Here is a 21,241-nt window from a genome sequence, read left to right as displayed (position 1 = left end):
ATCTAGAATGGAAGTGGAACACAGAAAAAGAAGTTAAAATTTAAGAGTATTTGATCAGTTTTATAACATAGGAAATTGGAAAGAATGGTAATTTACAGAACAATTGGATGATATGAACTGATTTAGGAAGATCTAAGCAAAGAAAAGTTAGCAAATAAAAGAAACAAGACAGTTATTAGAGCTGGTGTGGTGGGCACACCTTTAATTCGCAGTGGCAAGAGGCCACTAGCATGTCCAGGCTCTTTCTCTCTTTCTCATTTTCTCTCTTTCTCTCAAATAAATAAATAAAATTATTGTTTTAAGCTTTAATAGGTAGCTGGGGAGATGCTCAGTGAATTAAGTGCTCTCTTCACAAGCTGACATACCCAAGTTCTATCCCCAGACCATATGTCAAACTCTAAAGCCATTGTAGCCTTCTATTGTCCCAGTACTCTGACCCTGATGTCAAGATGGAAAGTGAAAACAGCAGAATTTCCTAGATGCTCTGGTGAGCTCAGCAAAGAATAGCAGAGAAAGAATCCTGAGAGAGAATGAGGAATAAAGAGAATCCAAAAGTTGTTCTCTGATGTCCACACATGAACCATGGCACACAGTGTGGCAAACACATACATGCATACACACACACATACACATGCACACACACACAGATAATTACAATTTTTCTGGTAAAAATGATTAACAACAGTTAAGATCATCACATGCCACAATAAGAAGTGAATAAACAATGTCAACAAGTGCTGAATTAGGAGAAAACCACAAAGATACTATTACCTAGAGGGGAGGCAATTACTTGAAAAGCAACTGAAGGGCTAGAGAGATGGCTTAGTGGTTAAGGTGCTTGCCTGTGAAGCCTAAGTATGGATGAAATACATATTCCAATCTCCATGTCCCATGTAGCCAGATGCATAATGAAATAAGGGTGCAATGTCATACATGTACACAAGGGCACACACATGCCTGGAGTTCATTCACAGCAGCTGAAAGGCCCTTGTGTACCCATTCTCTCTCTCTGTCTCAAAAATAAAAAAATAATTTTTAAGAAAGGAAAGCAACTGAAAGAAGTAAAAGCAGTTGTATTCTGGACATGGAATGGGATGAATAAACAGTTGAGTTTCAACTGTCTTTGAGTATTTGACTCCTTCATTGTTTCTGAACTGCGCTACAAATAACAGCAGAGCCAATCATCCTTCCTCTAAACTGTACATGAAGAATATTGGTTAATGATAAATTCATAATTTGCTTTCTGACTTTGCCAAATATGCATTCAGAATTCTGCTTTTTCACTGGACATAAAAGTCTAGTTTGTAAATTCAGAAATTTCCTCAAGTTCTTTTTACTGTTTTGATGAAATGCATTTTCCACTCTTACCATTTTTTCTTACATACAGTGTGATAATTATCGTATTTGAATTGACCCAGGATACACCATTGAAGAAGACAAGCTATAAGTAACTAAGGAAAGCTCATTAAAATCGGGAGCTTAATGAAGCCTGAGTTTCTGGTCAAGATAGCATCTCCCTAACCATTCTTCCCCTTGCTGGGCAATAATAGGCAAGCAGCCACCCCAGCTGCCATGCCACAGACCAGGTTCACTCATGAACTACATTCAGTCTCTGCAGATCTGACCAGGCACCCCTCACCTTTCCCCACAAACCTGCTCTCATTCCTCCCTCCCTCCCCCCTCCCTCCCTCTGTGGCTTTCCTCCCTTTCCCCACAGAAGGATTTCAGCCCCCCCCCCCCACCATGCCCCAGAACATGAACAGGCCCATGTCACAGGATCGGCACAATCTGGGCCATGTCACAGGGCCCACATCATCAGGTATGTGCCACTGTGGTTGTGTTGTATCTCTGGTCCATGCCATCAGGTTTGTTTCATTCGGTCCTCTCTATCAGCTCCTTGTCACAGGGTCAGAGATACACGGTCCGCATCACAGGGTCCATGGCATTGGGTCCTCATCAACAGTTCTACACCAGGCCCATGCTGTCCTAATCCCCTGCACCATCCCATCGCCTACCTATGTGTCAGCCCCATCCATTCACTGTCCTCCCCAGCCACCCACCTCCAAGACTGCACACTCTCCTGGCTCCTCTCCCACCCTGCTACCAACTGCCTGATCCCCACCAGGGCCTTTGAGACTCCTCCTGCCTGAGCAGGCAGGCCCCCTTGCCAACAAAAGCCTTATCCAGTCAAACATAAAAGGGAACAATCACCTCTACTCCAGAAAACTGGGTAATCAGGAAGATGGATAAATTCATGGACATGTGTCACCAACCTAAACTAAACTCAGTGCAGATTAATCCCCTAAACAAATCTATCATATCCATCAAGATTGAAAAGATATTCAAAACCTCCCCAAAAGAAAAGTTTAGGACCAGATGACTTCTCAGCTGAATTCTATCAAACCTTCATGGAACAACTGAGACCAATTTTTCTCAAACTATTCCACATAATAAAGAAACAGGGAAAACTCCTCAACTGCTTTTATGAAGCTAGAATCACCCTAATATCAAAAAACAGACACAGATACAACAAGAAAACTATAGGCCTATATCCCTGATGAACTTAGATACAAAGATCCACAACAAAACCCTCACAAACTGAATTTAACAACTAATCAAATCATTATCCACCTTAATCAAATAAGCTTTATTCCAAGAACATAGGGTTGGTTCAACATACAGAACTTGGCATTGTAATACATCACATAAATAAGCTTAATCACAAAAACAAACATATTATCATTTCAGTGGAGGCAGAAAAGGCCTTCAACAAAATACATCACTTCATGATCAAAATGTTGGAGAGAATAGGTACAGATGGTTTATATCTCAACATAATAAAGGCTATATGTAAAGTACCTAAAGCCCAAATAATACTTAATGGGGAAAGACTCAAGAACTTGCCATTGAGATCATCAACAAGACAGGGCTTCCCACTATCATCTTTGCTCTTCCACATAGTACTAGAAGTCCTAGCCCAAGCAATAAGGCATGGGAAAGAAATAAAAGGGCTATAAATTGTAAAGGAAAAATTTAAATTAGCCCTATCTGCAGACAACCTGATTCTATACATAAGTGATCTAAGACTCTCCGTCTCAAATCTCTTAAAGGTGATTAATTCCTTTGACAAAGTAGCAGAACTCAAAATCAATGTGAAAAAAATCAATAGGGAACTTCATGTTAAGATGGCGGTGTAGGTACCACGCCAAAGCAGCCTAGGAGGGGACAAAGACCAAAAAAACTCAGCAAAATACACACTTTTACTAAAAAGTGAGGTGTATAGGAAATTGAAGCAGCAGTGGAGAAGTAGAAGAGTTCCAGAGCATCCAGAGCCTGCACAGGCGGGAAAAGAGGCTCCGGCAACTCAGCCAACCGCCGCGGCCGCAGTGCACCAGAAAGCCACCAGACTCGGCTCAGGGGCAGGAAAAGCCAGGTGCCAGAGCTTTCCCTCACACCAGCGCTCTCCACAACTCAGGAAACGTGAGGGGAGAGCGGCAGCGAGCAATGGAGGAGCACACAGCGAGGTAGAAGAACGCTTGGAGCAGCGAGAGAACCAGAGCAGCTGTGGCTCCCTCCCCTACCCCACTGCCTGAGCCCAGCTCCGGTGAACAGAGCAGTGGCCCAGGACCCGGCCACGCCAACTTGGGCTGACAGCAGGACCCAAGCAGGAGCACAGTTCGGCAGCAACATCAGCGGCTCCAGCACCGGTAACAGCGGCCCCAGCAGCAGCAGACCCAGGAGTGGCAGCAGCGGCAGACTCGGCAGCAGCAGCTGCAGGGAGAGCAGCGGCAGTGGACACAGCAGCAGCAGCTTCAGCAGCAGTGGTGGCTCCAGCAGTGGCAGCTACAGCAGCAGCAGAGGCAGCAGCAGCGGCTCGGTTTGCCCCGCAGGAAAACCAAGTGCCCAGCTCCAGAAATCAGAACAGCAACCCGAAAACCCAGGCAGCAACGTGACTGAGATCAAAAACATCCAAGGTAACTGGGATTGCACCAGGGAAGGGTCTCACTTGGTCGCAAGCTGACTTGGATCCCTCAACAGACCAGAAATCTTAACCTCTTTGTTGATAAAGGATCTGGTCGTTATAATAACTACTCTTGCATACATACTCAGGGCTGTTTTTGATTGAATGTATACAGTGTTTAGTTAAATTTTAGAATCTACCTGTATTTTATTCGACTCAGCCTGCTTGAATACTCCTATAGCAGGGAACTCAACCCCTAAGAACATCTTTGTAGATACTCTGAGAGTATTAAGAGCCACACCTAACACCTTATGGTCCTACCCTGAAAATATATTACATTAAATCAATTGACACAGCTAAGAATACACAGCTAGCTAGAAAATCCAAGCATTAACTTATCCAAGATGCAAAAATATATACATTACAACACAAGAAAAACTAAAAAGCAAGACGAAATAAATCCACCTAAAAGTATTAATGCATCAGAAATGTCCTCCAGTGAGAAAGAGTTAGAGGAAATGCCTGAGAAAGAGTTCAAAAGAATGATTATAAATATGTTCAAAGAGGTCAAAGAACACATCAAAACAATCAAAGAAGAAATCAAAGAGGAAATCAAAGGAATCAAAGAAGATGCAGGACCAATTTAATGAAATAAAGAAGGCAATACAAGACATAAATAAGGAAATAGAAATAATAAAGAAAAACCAGTCAAAATCACTAGCAATGAAGAACACAGGTAATGAAATAAAAAACTCTCTAGAAAATCTCACCAGTAGGATGGATGAGGGAGAGGACAGAATATCTAAGCTAGAAGATGAGGTGGCAGACCTAATGCAGTCCAACAAAGAGAAAGACAAACTTATAGAAAAGTATGAGTGGGAATTTCAAGATATTCGGGACACTATGAAAAGATCAAATATAAGAATTCAGGGCATAGTAGGAGAAGAACTCCACTCCAGAGGCATAGTAGGTGTCTTCAACAAAATCATAGAAGAAAATTTCCCCCAAATTGGGAAAGAGGTGCCAATGCAGATACAGGAAGCCTTTAGAACCCCAGCCAGACAAAACCCAGAAAGAACCTCTCCTCGCCATATTATAATCAAACTTCCAAACACACACACCAAAGAAAAAATATTGAAAGCAGTTAGAGAGAAAAATCAAGTTACCTACAAAAGCAAGCCCATCAGGATTACAACAGATTATTCAACACAAACTTTTAAAGCCAGAAGGGCTTGCAGTGATATATTCCAAGTTCTGAAAGATAACAACTGTCAATCAAGGTTACTTTATCCTGCAAAGTTATCCATTCAAATAGATGGAGAAATAAATATATTCCATGACAAAAGCAGGTTAAAGGAGTATTTGAAGATAAAACCAGCTCTACAGAAAATACTTGATAGGATCCTCCATGCTGAAGAAAAGAAAAAGCACACATATAAGGAACCTAGAAAAAACAAGCAATACTCAAATACTAGTTAACAGAAGAGAGCACAGGTAGAACCAGAAACACACACACACAAAAAAAGGCAAACATAAATACACACCTTTCAATAATATCTCTTAATATCAACGGCCTCAATACCCCAAAGAAAAGACATAGATTTGCAGACTGGGTTAAGAAGCAGGATCCTACAATTTGTTTTCTCCAAGAAACTCACCTTTCTACAAAGGATAGACATTATCTTAGGGTGGAAGGTTGGAAGACGTTGTTTCAAGCAAATGGGCCTAGAAAACAAGCAGGAGTTGCTATCCTAATATCAGACAGGGTAGACTTTAGTCCGACCTTAGTCAAGAAAGATAAGGAAGGTCACTTTATATTGATTAAGGGCACACTCCAACAGGAGGACATTACAATGCTAAACATATATGCACCTAACATGGGGGCTCCCAAATTCATCAAACAAACACTATTAGAACTAAGGTCACAGATAACACCAAATACAGTGATGGTGGGTGACTTTAACACCCCACTCTCATCAATTGACAGGTCATCCCAGGAAAGAATAAACAGAGAGGCATTTGGACTAAATGAGGTCATAGAAGGAATGGACTTAACAGATATATACAGGACATTTCATCCAAAGGCTGCAGAATATACATTCTTTTCAGCAGCACATGGAACATTCTCTAAAATAGACCATATATTAGGACACAAAGCAAATCTTAACAAATTAGGAAAATTGAAATAATTCCTTGCATTCTATCTGACCACAATGGAATTAAACTACAAATCAGTAGCAAGAAAGGCTATAGAGCATACACAAAATCATGGAAACTAAACAATACACTACTAAATGATGAATGAGTCAATGAAGAAATCAAAAAGGAAATCAAAAAATTTATTGAGTCAAATGATAATGAGAACACAACATACCAAAATCTCTGGGACACAATGAAGGCAGTTCTAAGAGGTAAATTTATAGCCTTACGTGCCTATATTAAGAAATTAGAAAGGTCGCAAGTAAACGACCTAATGCTTTGCCTTAAAGCCTTGGAAAAAGAAGAACAAGGCAAACCAAAAATCAGTAGACAGGAAGAAATAATAAAGATTAGGGCAGAAATTAATGAAATAGAAACAAAAAGAACAATCCAAAGAATTAATGAAACAAAGAGTTGGTTCTTTGAAAGGATAAACAAGATTGATAAACCCTTAGCAAATCTGACCAAAAGAAAGAGAGAAGAGACACAAATTAATAAAATCAGAGATGAACAAGGTAACATCACAACAGATTCCAGAGAAATCCAAAAAATCATAGGGACATACTATAAAAGCATATACTCCACAAAGTATGAAAATCTGTAAGAAATGGATGATTTCCTTGATCTATATGACCTACATAAATTAAATCAAAATGAGATTTATCACTTAAATAGACCTATAACAAACATGGAGATCCGAACAGTTATCAATAATCTCCCAACTAAAAAAAGCCCAGGCCCGGATGGATTCACTGCTGAGTTTTACCAGACGTTTAAGGAAGAGCTAACACCATTGCTTCTTAAGCTTTTCCAGGAAACAGAAAAAGAAGGAATTCTACCAAACTCCTTCTATGAGGCCAGCATCAGCCTGATACCAAAACCAGGCAAAGATAGAACAAAAAAAGAAAATTACAGACCAATCTCCCTCATGAACATAGATGCAAAAATTCTCAACAAAATATTGGCAAACAGAATACAAGAGTATATCAAAAAGATCATTCACCCTGACAAAGTAGGCTTTATCCAAGAGATGCAGGGATGGTTCAACATACGCAAATCTATAAATGTAATACACTACATAAACAGATTAAAGGACAAAAATCACATTGTCATCTCATTAGACGCAGAGAAAGCATTTGACAAAATCCAACATCCCTTCATGATAAAAGTCCTACAGAGACTGGGAATAGAAGGAACATATCTCAATATAATAAAGTCTATTTATGACAAGCCTACAGCCAACATATTACTAAATGGGAAAAAACTGGAAGCTTTTCCACTAAAATCAGGAACAAGACAAGGGTGTCCACTGTCCCCACTTTTATTTAATATAGTTTTGGAAGTCTTAGCCATAGCAATAAGGCAAGAGACACACATAAAAGGGATACAAATTGGAAAGGAAGAGATCAAGTTATCATTATTTGCAGATGACATGATTCTATACATAAAGGACCCTAAAGACTCTACTAGCAAGCTGTTAGAGCTGATCAAAACCTACAGCAAAATAGCAGGATACAAAATAAATACACAGAAATCAGTAGCCTTCATATATGCTAACAACAACACACAGAGGATGAAATCAGAGAATCACTCCCATTCACAATGCATCAAAAAAATAAAGTACCTTGGAATAAACCTAACCAAGGAAATAAAGAATCTATACAATGAGAACTTTAAAACACTCAAGCGAGAAATTGCAGAAGACACTAGAGTGGAGAAACATCCCTTGTTCCTGGATTGGAAGAATCAATATTGTGAAAATGGCAATCTTTTTTTTTTAATTTTTTTTTTAATTTTTTATTTATTTATTTGAGAGCGACAGACACTGAGAGAAAGACAAATAGAGGAAGAGAGAGAGAATGGGCGCACCAGGGCTTCCAGCCTCTGCAAACGAACTCCAGACGCGTGCACCCCCTTGTGCATCTGGCTAACGTGGGACCTGGGGAACCGAGCCTCGAACTGGGGTCCTTAGGCTTCACAGGCAAGCGCTTAACCGCTAATCCATCTCTCCAGCCCGAAAATGGCAATCTTACCTAAAGCAATCTACACATTTCATGAAATCCCTATCAAAATTCCAAAGGCTTTCTTCATGGAAATAGAAAAAACAATCCAAAAATTCATTTGGAATCAGAAAAAACCTCAAATATCTAAAATAATACTGAGCAACAAAAAAAGAGGCTGGTGGTATCACCATACCTTATTTTAACCTATACTACAGAGCCATAGTAACAAAAACAGCATGGTAGTGGCACAAAAACAGACATGTAGATCAGTGGAACAGAATAGAGGACCCAGATGTAAGCCCAAGTAGCTATAGCCACCTGACAATCAACAAAACTGCCAAAAATACTCATTGGAGAAGAGACAGCCTCTTCAGCAAATGGTGTTTTGAAAACTGGATATACATCTGCAGAAGGATGAAAATAGATTCTTCTCTCTCGCCATGCACAAGAATTAAGTCCAAATGGATTAAAGACCTTAACATCAGACCGGAAACTCTGAAACTGCTAGAGGAAAAAGTAGGGGAAACCCTTCAACATATTGGTCTTGGCAAAGACTTTCTGAATACAACCCCAATTGCTCAGGCAATAAATCCACAGATTAATCACTGGGACTTCTCTCTCTCTCTCTCTCTCTCTCTCTCTCTCTCTCTCTCTCTCTCTCTTTCTCTCTCACTCTGTCTCTCTCATATAAGTAAGTAAGTAAGTAAATAAATAAATAAATAAATAAATAAATAAATAAATAAATAAATAAAATCTTTAAAAAAATTCATATGGAATTGCAGGACTTGGAAAACCAAGCACATCCTCAGCCAAAGATACACTTCTGGAGGCATCACCATATCTAATATAAAGCTATATTACAAAGCCATAGTAACAAAAACAGCATGGTACTGGCATAAAAACAGGAATATAAACCTATAAAATAGCATTGAGGAGACAGACTTTAGGTCAAGTAACTACAACTACTTTGATCTTCGACAAAAGCACTAATAATGTAGACTGGAGAAAAGAGAGCATCTTCAACAAATGGTGCTGAACAAACTGGATAGCCAATGCAGAAAAATGAAACTAGACATACACATTTCACTATGAACAAAAATCAAGTCCAAATGGATCAAAGACCTGAATATAAGACCAGAAATTCTGCTACCACTGAAAGAAAAAATATGACAAACTTTCCACTACAAGAAGAGCCAATAGATTACCCACAGAATGGGAGAAAATCTTTGCCATCTATATCACTGTCAGAGGCTTAATTTCTAGAATCTACAAAGAACTCAAAAACCTAAACAATAAAGAATCAAACAACCCACTCACAAAGTGGAGCAGAGAACTGAATAGAAAGTTCTCAGAGGAAGAGCTACAAGTGGCAAACACACACATGAGAAAATGTTCAACATCCCTAACCATTAGGGAAATGCAAATTAAAACATCTAAGAGATTCCACCTTACCCAATAAAGACAGGAAACATTTAAAAAAAAAAATCAAATGAAAACAAATGCTGGTCAGGATGTAAAGAAATAGGAACCCTCATTCACTGTTGGTGGGAATGTAAGCTTGTATAACCACCATGGAAAACAATATGGAGAATCCTTAAAAGACTGGCTCTTGAGTTACCAACAGACCCAGTTATTCCCTTACTAGGCATTTACCCTAAAAGCTCCACACCTCAGTTCAGAGATGTTTTCTCAACCATGTTTATAGCTAAGAACTGGAATCAACCCAGATACTAAGATGTGATATATCTACACGATGGAATTCTACTCAGCAGTTAGAAAAAAATGACACAATGAAATTTGTAGAAAAATGGTTGAACTTGGAACAGATCATACTTAGTGAACTTACCCAATCACAGAAAGACAATCATCACACAGTCACACTCATCTGTGGCTCCTAACTTGGATCAACTTGTGATGCTGACATACCTATTAGGCATCTCAGGACCAGACAATGAGGAGTTTAGAGCCTGAGGGATGGGTAAGGGCAGGGTAGGATACAAAACTGAATCCAAATGGAAACGGTACCATAAAATCCTATGTCCTGGAAGACAGACTAAAAGGTTGAAAACTCATCAGGACCTTAGCTGGAACACCTGAATTGAAGGACCCCGGAGAAAGTGAGATGAAGCCTAACCTTAATTTTCTCCTTTTTTTTTTTCCTATTCTTTCCTTTTTCTTTCTTTCTTTTTCATATTTTCTTTCTTTTCTCTTGGTGCTGGCCTGTAACTCCCAGTACCACAATGCAGTTAACACATAAAATGAGCTCTTGATCAGAGAGACCTACAAGGTTTCCCAAAAGAAGACAGACTTCTCTCAGAGCACTTGATTACCCACCAGAGGTTAATGGTAAGGCCCTATTGCTGAAGACACCATATGCTATCAGTACAGAACATGGAGAGACCTGACTGGAATCTGGAAGAAAGCCACTGACCAGACAACCTGTCTTGTGTTAGAAGGTGCTACATGAGATACTTTGAGAAAATAGCCAACATCTGTCCTACAAACTTGAGGTCTAGGCTACTCAGAAAGAAACCATCTGACATGATGTTCACACAAGTGCAATAGTGGCACACAGCCATGGTGGATAACCAACTGGTCGTGGATTGGCTAACAGATGCACTCAGGGGAAAGTAACCCATATCTGGAACTGGGAAAGACAGAATCATATCCAGATAATAAGGTTACCTTCCAATATCAAGCTTCCACCAATCTTAGGCTACAAGAGGGCCTACATCCAGTAGGTTCTCTCTAAACTAAAAATGGTTATCCCATTTAACCTGTGCTGACCTCACTCTCTGTTAGAAAATCTTCTTCTCTTTTTCAGATGGAAGCAGGATCTGAGGAGAGAAACAGCCCATCACACTTCACCAGGGCCCCAGCTGAAACCAAAGAGGAATTGGAGAAACGAGCAAGAGCACTGCTTTCTGTGTGAATCTTATATCAGCACAAGGGTGAAGGAGATAAACACTGAGGACACTCAAATTCTACCAAACCAGAGATCCAGAGGCTCCTAAGAGTGCCTAAAACTAACCCAACATGGCTCAGGGAATTTAGCAGAGGAGGGGATAGAAAGATTGTTAGAGCCACAAGTTGGGGCATTATGCACAGAGACATTGCCTCTTTCCCATAACTTATGGCTTCCCCCACAATGTACAACCCACAATCCCCAATGGGGAGGATCCCTTTGGACGTGGAGCCAGGGGTGAGGGTAAGGATGGTACCAACAAGTGCTGTTTATATACTGAGTATGTCACTAACTAATTAAAAAATGCAAAAACAAAAAAAAATAAATTGACATTCAGGCTAAAAAAAATTGGAGACATAGCTTTACAGTTGGTTTGGTTTGTTTATCAGTTCTAACCAACTGAAATTCCTTGAGTTGAGTCAGTTGAGATCATCTTTTCCATGAAATTACTACTCCAGATAACATCATAAAACTGAAATTATGCATTACTAAAAATTTTAAGTATAATGGTATCCTTTCAAAATCATTTTAGACTCACCTGACATTTGCCAGCAGTTTTTAATTACTCATCTCTTAGGTAGCCCTACGAGATAGTCTTAGTTCACTTAGTTCTTGTTCACTAGTAGTGTTTTTCCCTTTGTAGTGAACTCTAACTGAGGTATCAACTGGAACTCGACTAGAAGTTTGAGCTGAGGTTCCAAGATCAATAGACCTCAGATGTCAAAATGAGTTGTAAAGTAAACTTACATGGAGAAATTCAAACATTAGTTAAACAACATAGATACATCTAGCAATGTTGGTAGTTGAATGTGAGAGCTCAAAACAGTGCACTACTAGAAATATAGTGAGTTATATAACTACATGTGCAATATATAATTATAAGTGGCAATATATGGTCCACTTATTCAGTATAACTGGCATCATTATAAGATGTCCATATGAAGGCAAAGATAAAAGAAAATTAAAGAGTAGTAAGGAGTACTGATGACTGCTAGAATCCCACCAAAAAGTGAGAAATGGCAGGGAATGGCAATTCTGCAGGTTTCTGGAAAGTGTGGCCTTGTCAACCCCTTGATTCAGGGATCTCCATTCTAGAGCTGAAACAATCCACTTCTACTGTTTTGAGAAAGTATGTTATATTCTTAAGGTAGCTCTAGAACTAATGAAAGGTAAAAAGTATCTAAAAATATACTTGAAATGAAGACTTTTTAAAATCTTGTTGTTACTGATTTTGTCTTTTGAAAGAGAGTCACCAGTGTATAAAAGTCAGATAGAGATGTGGGTATGATTTTCCCCACAGGTAGCTAGGTATCAAAGACCAATCATAGGGCTTGTGCATGTTTCCTGGAACCTAGAACCATCAAAGTAGATTGCTATGTGGTGCATGAAAGCAATGAAGAAGGGCTGAAGAGATTACTTAGTGGTTAAAGTCCCTGCCTGCAAAGCCAAAGGACCCAGGTTCAATTCCCCAGGACCCATATAAGCCAGACGTACAAGGTAGCACATGCATGTGAAGTTCACTAGCATCCATTCTCTCTCTCCCTCTATGTCTCTCTCTCTCCCCTCCTTCTCTCTTTAATAATTAAAAATAAAATATTTAAAAGAAAATACTAAAAGAGTCTATGGCAAATGAGTGTATAGCCAAGAATATAAGTAAGGAAACATGGAGTATGGAGTATGTTTAAAGCAGGCATACATTCACTGACAACAGAGGCAAAGATTCCAGTGACTCATGAACAAGACATAGGATAAGAAAGAGCCAACCTAAAGCCACCTCAAGTCTGCCAAGAATGAATTCCTGAAAGGACAAAATTACTCAACATAGAAAGAGATCACCCCAGAGACCACCAGAAAGCAAAGGGTAAGAGCAGACTGACAATAAAATAAAAGAACCACCAACACCATTATACTTGGAAACTTAAATACACCATTACCAGCAATAGATAGATCATCCAGACAGAAAGTCAACCGGGAAGGAAGAGAGTTGAACAAAACCATAAAACATTTAGACCTAATGGACATCTATAGAACATTCCACCCCAAATCCACGGACTACACATTCTTCTCAGCAGCACCTAGAACCTTATCTAAAATAGATCATATAGTAGGTCACAAAGCCTTCCTCTATAGATTTAGGAAGATTGACATAATCCTCTGCACAGTATCAGATCACAAAGATATATTGCTAGAAATTAACAAAAAAACACCCACCAAAAATCCCATCAGCTCCTAGAAACTGAACAGCACACTTTTAAACAATTAAAAGGGTAGTGGACAAAATAAAAAACTGACAGCAAAATTTCTAGAAAAAAATGACAATGAGAACACATCATACCAAAACTTATAGGACACAATGTAGGCAGTCCTCAGGGAGAAATTCATACACTAAATGCCTTCATAAGAAAGACAAAGAAATCCTAAATCAATAACCTAACTGTGCCGGCCTGCAGCATGAAGGTCGAAACAGACCCCGAAGGAGGGAGTGGGAATGAATCTGAGACAAGAACACAAGGAATGGAGCCAAGACAAGTTCTGATCAAGGCTCAGGTTTATTCAGGCAGGCACAAGTTTATATGCAGAAGATAAAAACTTCTCGAAGATGCCTACGTGCCTAGGGTCAGCTTCGCCAGGGCCATGCGGTAATGCCCCTGTGTCCGGTGCCTATGTCTTATGTTAAATAATGCCTTTGTGACTGGCCACCTCACCTGGGCTGCCTTCTCACCTAGGCTGCAGGATAAAGCCTTTGTGTTAAGAGATTAAAGACCACCTGCAGCTTGCAGTTCCTCTGCAGCTTCTGACACCTAACCATAGACCTAAAGGCACTGGTGGAAAAGCAAGCCAACCCCAAAAGTTCCAGATGGAAAGAACTAACTAAGATCAGAACAAAAGTTAATGAATTGGAAACTAAGAAAGCAATTAAGAAAATTGACAAAACAAAAAGTTGGTTCTTTGAAAAACTAAATAATATTGACAAACCCCTGGCCAATTTGATCAAGTGAAAAAAAGGTGCTTCACATTAACAAAATGAAAAATGAAAAGGAGAGATCACAACAGACATAAGTGAAATTGGAAGAATCATCAGGACATACTTCAAAGCTTCTACTCCACAAACTTGGAAATGGATAAATTCATAGACCCATACCATCTACCAAAGCTAAACTCAGAGAAAACCTATCACACCCACCAAAATTGAACAGGTGATAAAAAAAAAAAAAAGGGCTGGAGAGATGGCTTAGCAGTTAAGCGCTTGCCTGTGAAGCCTAAGGACCCCGGTTCGAGGCTCGGTTCCCCAGGACCCACATTAGCCAGATGCACAAGGGGGCGCACGCATCTGGAGTTCGTTTGCAGTGGCTGGAGGCCCTGGCCGCCCGTTCTCAATCTCTCTCTCTCTGTCTCTTTCTCTCTCTCTGTCACTCTCAAATAAATAAATAAAAAATGAACAACAACAACAAAAAACCCCCCAAAAAAAAAAAAAAAAAAAAACTCCCCAAAAAGAAGAGACCAGGACCAAATGGCTTCTTAGCTGAATTCTATCAAACCTTCATGGAAGAACTGAAGCCAATCTTTCTCAAAATGGGCCACACAACTGGACAGCAGGGAAAGCACCCCCCCCAACTCCTTCTATGAAGCTACTATCACCCTAATACCAAAATGAGGCATAGATGCCACAGGAAAAGAAAACTACTGGTCTATTTCCCTGATGAACTTAGACTCAAAGATCCTCAACAAAATCCTCGCAAACCAAATTCAACAACACATCAAAACCATTATCCTCATCGATCAAGTGGTCTTCATCCCAGAAACACAGGGGTGGTTCAACATACAGAAATCTGACAATGTAACACACCATATAAACAAGGTTAAACACAAAAACTACATGTTCATTTAGATAGATGCAGAAAAGGCCTTTGACAAAATACAACACCAATGAACAAAACACTGGAGAGAATTGGCATGGTCAGTTTATATCTTATCATAAAATAAAGGCTATATAAAAAGCTCCTAAAGCCCAAACGATACTTAATGGAGAGAGACTGGAGGAATTCCCACTGAGATCAGAAACAAGATAGGGGTGTCCACTCTCACCTCTGCTCTTCAATATAGTACTGAAGTCCTAGCTTAAGCAATAAGACAGGAGAAAGAAATAAAAGGGATACAATTTGGAAAGGAAGAAGTCAAGTTAACACTAATTGCAGACGACATGATTCTATATATAAGAAACCCGAGAGTCTCCATCCCAAAACTCTTAGAGGTGATAAACTCCTTAAGCACAAAATCAATGCACAAAAATCAATAGCCTTTCTATATGCACGTGACAAAGATACAGAAAAAGAAATAAGTGACATTATCCCATTTTCAGTAGCAACAAAAAAGTAAAATACAGGCTGGAGAGATGGCTTAGTGGTTAAACGCTTGCCTGTGAAGCCTAAGGGCCCCAGTTCAAGGCTCAATTCCCCAGGACCCATGTTAGCCAAATGCACAAGGGGGCACATGTGTCTGGAGCTCTTTTGCAGTGGCTTCAAGGCCCTGGCACGCCCATTCTCTCTCTCTCTTTCTTTCTCTCTCTCTCTCTCCCTCCCTCTTCCTCCCTCCCTCTTTCTCTGTCACTTTCAAATAAATAAATAAACATAAAACAAAAAAATTAAAATAAAATAAAATACCTTGGAATAACATTAACCAAGGAAGTGAAAGTTCTATACTATGAAAACATTAAAACACTCAAAAAAGAAATTGAGGAGATAATGAAAAGACCTCCTATGCTCCTGGATAGGCAGAATTAATAATGTGAAAATGGCACTTTCCAAAGGCAATCTACAGATTTAATGCAATTCCCATCAAAATCCCAACCTCGTTCTTCACAGAGATACAAAAATTGATCTCAGAATTCATATGGAAAAGCAGAAGGCCTCAGATATCCAAGCATATCCTCAGCAAAAGAAACACCTGCTCTGGAGGCATCACCATACCTGATCTAAAGCTGTATTACAAAGCAATAGTAATAAAAACAGCATGGTACTGGCATAAAAACAGGAGTATAGACCAATGGAATAGAATTGAGGACCCAAACCATGGGTCAAGTAACTACAGCTACTTGATATTTGACAAAGGCACAAACAGTATAGGTTGGGAAAAAAAAGACAACATCTTCAACAAATGGTGCTGGACAAACTGGGTAACCATATGCAAGAAACTGAAGCTTGATCCACACATCTCACCATGCACAACAATCAAGTCCAAATGGATCAAAGACAATATAACACCAAAAACACAGCTACTACTGGAAGAAAAATTAGGAGGAACATTTCATGATTTAGGAATAGGAAAAGTCTTCCTGAACAAAATGCCAGTAGCACAGGATCTTAAACAGTCACTCAACCAATGGGACCATATGAAGCTGAAAAGTTTTGTCACAGACAAACATGCAATAACCAGAGCCAAAAGTTTACCCACAGAATGGGAGAAAATATTTCCTGAATATCTAACTGACAGAGGCCTAATTTCCAGGATCTATGAAGAGCTCAAAAACCCAAACAATTAAAAAGTCAAAGAACCTACTCACAAAATGGGGCAAGGAACTGAACAGGCAGTTCACAGAGGAAGAAATACAGATGGCAAACACACACCTAGGGAAATGTTCTTCATCCTTAATCAACAGCAAAATGCAAATTACAACTAGCATAAGATTCTACCTTAGCCCAGTAAGGACAGCAAACATCAAAAAATCAAATGCAAACAAATGCTGGCAAGGACGTGGAGAAGTAGGAACCCTAATCCACTGTTGGTGGGAATGTAAGATGGAACAACCACTTTGGAAAGCAATATGGAGACTCCTAAAATAAACTGACTATAGAGTTACCAACAGATCCAGTTATTCCCTTACTGGGCATATACCCTAAAAGTTCCACACCTCAGCTCAAAGGGATTTGCTCAACCATATTTATAGCTGCTCAATTTGTAATAGCCAAGAGCTGGAATCAACCCAGATGTCCATCATTAGATGAACGGATATCTAAGATGTGGTATAACTACACAATGGAATTCTACACAGCAGTAAGGAAAAACAACACAATGAAATTTAAAGGAAAAATGGTCGAACCTGGAACAGCTTATTCACAGTGAACTCACCCAATCACAGAAAGATAATAGCTGCATAGTCTCACTCATCTACAGCTCCTGACCCAAATCTACCCAAATTGCTGGCATACCTACCAAGCATCTCAAGGACTGGAAAATAGTAAGGGTGGGGAAGGAGGGGAAGTTAAGGGAGGGGGACACAAAACTGGACCAAAATGGCAATGGTACCATAAAACTCTACATCCTAAAAGATAGACCAAATGGTTGAACCTCCACCAGGCCATTAGAGGGAACACCTGAGTCACAAGGCCCTGGAGAAGGTATGACCAAAACTCTCCATTATCTCCTCCTATTTCTGCTTCTCCCTCTCTCTCTCTCTCTCTCTCTCTCTCTCTCTCTCTCTCTCTCTGTCTCTCTCTTTTCTCTCATCTCTATATCTTTTATATCACTTATCCTATTCTTCCTTCTCTTCTTGGGCACTGACCTATAACTCCCAGTACCAGCAGGTGGTTATCATCCATGATGAGCTTCAGATCACAGAGACCTACAAGGTCTCCCAAAAGAATAAAGACTTATGTCAGAGCACTTGAGGACCCCACCATAGGTTAGTAGTAAGACCCTACTGCTGAAGACACTGTACACTGTTGATATGTATCATGGAGCAACATGGCTGCAAACTGGAAGAGAGTTAGTCACTGACAGCATTTCTAGTGCTGGAAGGTGCTACATTAGTGACTGGTGGATAATGACCAATATCTGCCCAAGCAACACATGGTCTAACCTACTTAGCAGAAAATAGCCTGACGTGATGCAGTTACAAGTACAATAGTGGTGCATAACCATGGTGGGAAACCAACTGCACCTGATTCGGCTAACTGGTCTGCTCAGTGGAACCCATAGCTGGAGCTGGGAAACAAGTCAGAACCATATCCAGAAATAAACCCACTCTCCATTAAACTCTCTCTAAAAAACATTTACTTGGTGCTAACTTTACTCTCCATTAGAGAGTCTGCTTCTCTTTTTTCAGATAGACACAGATCCTAAGGACAGAACCACCCATAATACCTCAAAAGGGCCACAGCTGAAACTAATAATTGGGAAAACATGCAAGAATGCTGTTTTCTTGGTGAACCAGATACCAGCACGACAGTGAAGGAGATAGACACAGAGAACAATCAACCCTTACCAATCCAGATATCCAGAAACACAGAGGCGCCCAAGATCTCAACATGGAAGCAGACCCAACATACACCCAACATGCTCAGGGAAATTTGTGGAAGAGGAGGCGGAAAGAATGTCAGAGCCACACATTGGGTCATGACACACAGAGACATTTCCTCCTATCCCAAACTGAAGGCTAACCCCACAATGCATAACCCCTAGACCCCAACAAGGAGAGTCCCTTTGGAGGTGGGGAGGACAAGGAGGAGGCTAACAATGGTACCAACTTGACTGTATTCACTGACTACAAAAATAAAGAAAAAAAATGTTCAACATGTGTATAAATTCAACATTAAAAGGGAGGGAGAGTGAACAGAGTAACAGAAATATTTGAAGATATAGTGATTAATTCCTTACACCCATGAAAGTGTCTAAGCAGTGGTATAAAACAGTGCTCAGAAGAAAATACAGAGAAAAAAAGAGTAAAACTGCTGGGGAAAGGGTAACAATTAGAACATAAAATAGGCACACATAATTTTTATTTATTTATTTGAGAGAGAGAGAGAGAATGGATATGTGGATATGCCTGGGCCTCTAGCCACTGCATTAACTCCAGGCTTATGTGCCAGCTTACATGGGTTCTGGGGAATCGAATCTGAGTCCTTAGGCTTTGTAGGCAAGTGCCTTAACTACTAAACTGTCTCTCCAGCCCATATTTTTAAAAACTAGTAAACAATTTCTTTGCTTTCAAATAACAGTGAGGCCTATAAACTCTGACAAAATGATGAGGCTCAAAAATACTGGCATTATAGCATCTAAAGGATGAATGAATATAGTGGCCAGACACATCCTTTAAAAACTAAGCTGGAGAGATGGCTTAGCTTTTAAGGCACTTGCTTGTGAATCCTAAGGACTCATATTCAATTCTCCAGGTCCCATGTAAGCCAGACACACAATGTGACGCAAGCATGCAAGGTCACACATGCGCACAAGGTGGTGTACATGTCTGGAGTTAAAGTGGCTAGAGGTCCTGATACACCAGTTCTCTCTCTCCTCTCTCTTTCTGTCTGATAAAAAATAAAAAATATATATACTTAAAAAAACTTTGACAAAAGAATAAACAAGAGTTTCTCAAGTCAAAGGAAAATTGTATGAGCTAGAAAGGTAGCAATAAAGGAAGAAATAAGTCTAAATGAATGTCAGCAGAGAACAATAGCAGAAGGCCATTAGAATTAAGCTGTTTGCAGAATTAAAGATGAGTAGCAGGAGGCCTCCACCTAGGAGCTCTAACCATGAGCATCACCAGAAAGGCGCACGTGCGGCACTGTGGCCACTGCAGCCAGGGTTCTCCTCCTGCCACGGCAGTGTCAGGCCCTCCCGGGACGCGACTGTAGCCCAGCAATGTGGTGCATGTAGACAATCCTACCACTGAAGCAGGAAGATCACAGAGAGTTCAAGGGCAGTTTGTTTGGTCTACATAGTAAGTACTAGGTTGGACTAATTTGATCATTTAGATGAATTTGGTCTTACAAAATAGCTACAATATTTTTTAAAGGGTGGGGGGAGATTTGAGCAGCTTAGAAATGGCTCAGCGCACATGAGGGGCTGAGAAAACATGAGACTGCTGGAGCTGGATTCCCAGCACGCACATACAAAGCTGTATATGGCCATGCATGTCTGTGACCTCAGTCTGTTGGCAAATGCAGAGGCAAGAGAATCATTAAGGTGTGATGACAGAAAATGGCAGTGGCAGGTTGAGGGAGCCTCCATATCTGCATGAGGAAACATATAGATGTGTGACAGAAAACACTGCTCTCCTCTGGCACACACATGCACAGGACCCACGTATTTGCACACACACACACATGCATATGTCACATGTACATCCTATGACACACCATGCTGTAGTACTTTAAACACTCCGAAAAATAGAAAAGTTTCATAAAAACTTTTGTCACAAAGAAATACCCAGGCTCCCACAAAACAGTTGATGACAGCCAGAAACCAGTGGACCATTCCAATCATTCTTTCAAAGATCTCACCAAGTGTGGACATTTTGAACATAACTGTGTCCATATCTTCATGTATTATTTTAATGTTTTTATTTGTTTATTTACTTGAGAGAGAGAGAGAGAGAGAGACAAACAGCAGATGAGAGAGAGAGAGAGAGTTTGGTCACTCCAGGGCTCCTGCCCTCAAATGAACTCCAGATGTATGCATCACTTTGTGCCTCTGGCTTTATGTGAGTCCTGGAGTCTCAAACTCTGACCATCAAACTTTGAAAGCAAGTGCCTTTAACCACTGAACCATCTCTTCAGTCCTGCCTCAGGTGTCTTTTGATAATTATGAAATTACTACATTTATTTAGGGAAATACAGAACCAAGGAAAGACACCCACTTGGCTTGAGAGCCCATGTGGAGGGCCTGAAAAAACCACGGAGAAGACAGAGAATAAAGTACAAAAAGCTCCTGCCATGTGGAGAAGGAGCCCAAGGGCAAGGGGCTCTCCCCTTGGCTCTACCCAGTAGGGTTGAGCTGCACCAGGGGTATTTTTGATCAAGATAAGCTTTCTACTTAAGTCTCCAGCAGGCAGAGCTCTGCTGGGGGAAGTGTGTCACTGGAGACAGACTGCTAGTCCAGGACTAGGTATGTGTTCAGAGTCAGCTCCTGCTTGCTGGCACCACCTATTGTCTCTCTCCTATGGATGTGTGATCAATTTATAAATGTGAAATAAACCCTTCCTCTCATAAGCTGCTTCCGGTCAGGTGTTTGTCCCAGCAACGGGAGGTAAATGCTACTCCAAGGCTTGTGAGACAGAAGACATAAACAAAACAAAAAATGCCTTATGAATGTCAATGTACCTGTGGGACAGTATTT

The sequence above is a fragment of the Jaculus jaculus genome, chromosome 10 (genome assembly GCF_020740685.1).
Source record: "Jaculus jaculus isolate mJacJac1 chromosome 10, mJacJac1.mat.Y.cur, whole genome shotgun sequence".
NCBI lineage: Eukaryota > Metazoa > Chordata > Mammalia > Rodentia > Dipodidae > Jaculus > Jaculus jaculus.
Note: the sequence above shows the minus strand (reverse complement) of the source record.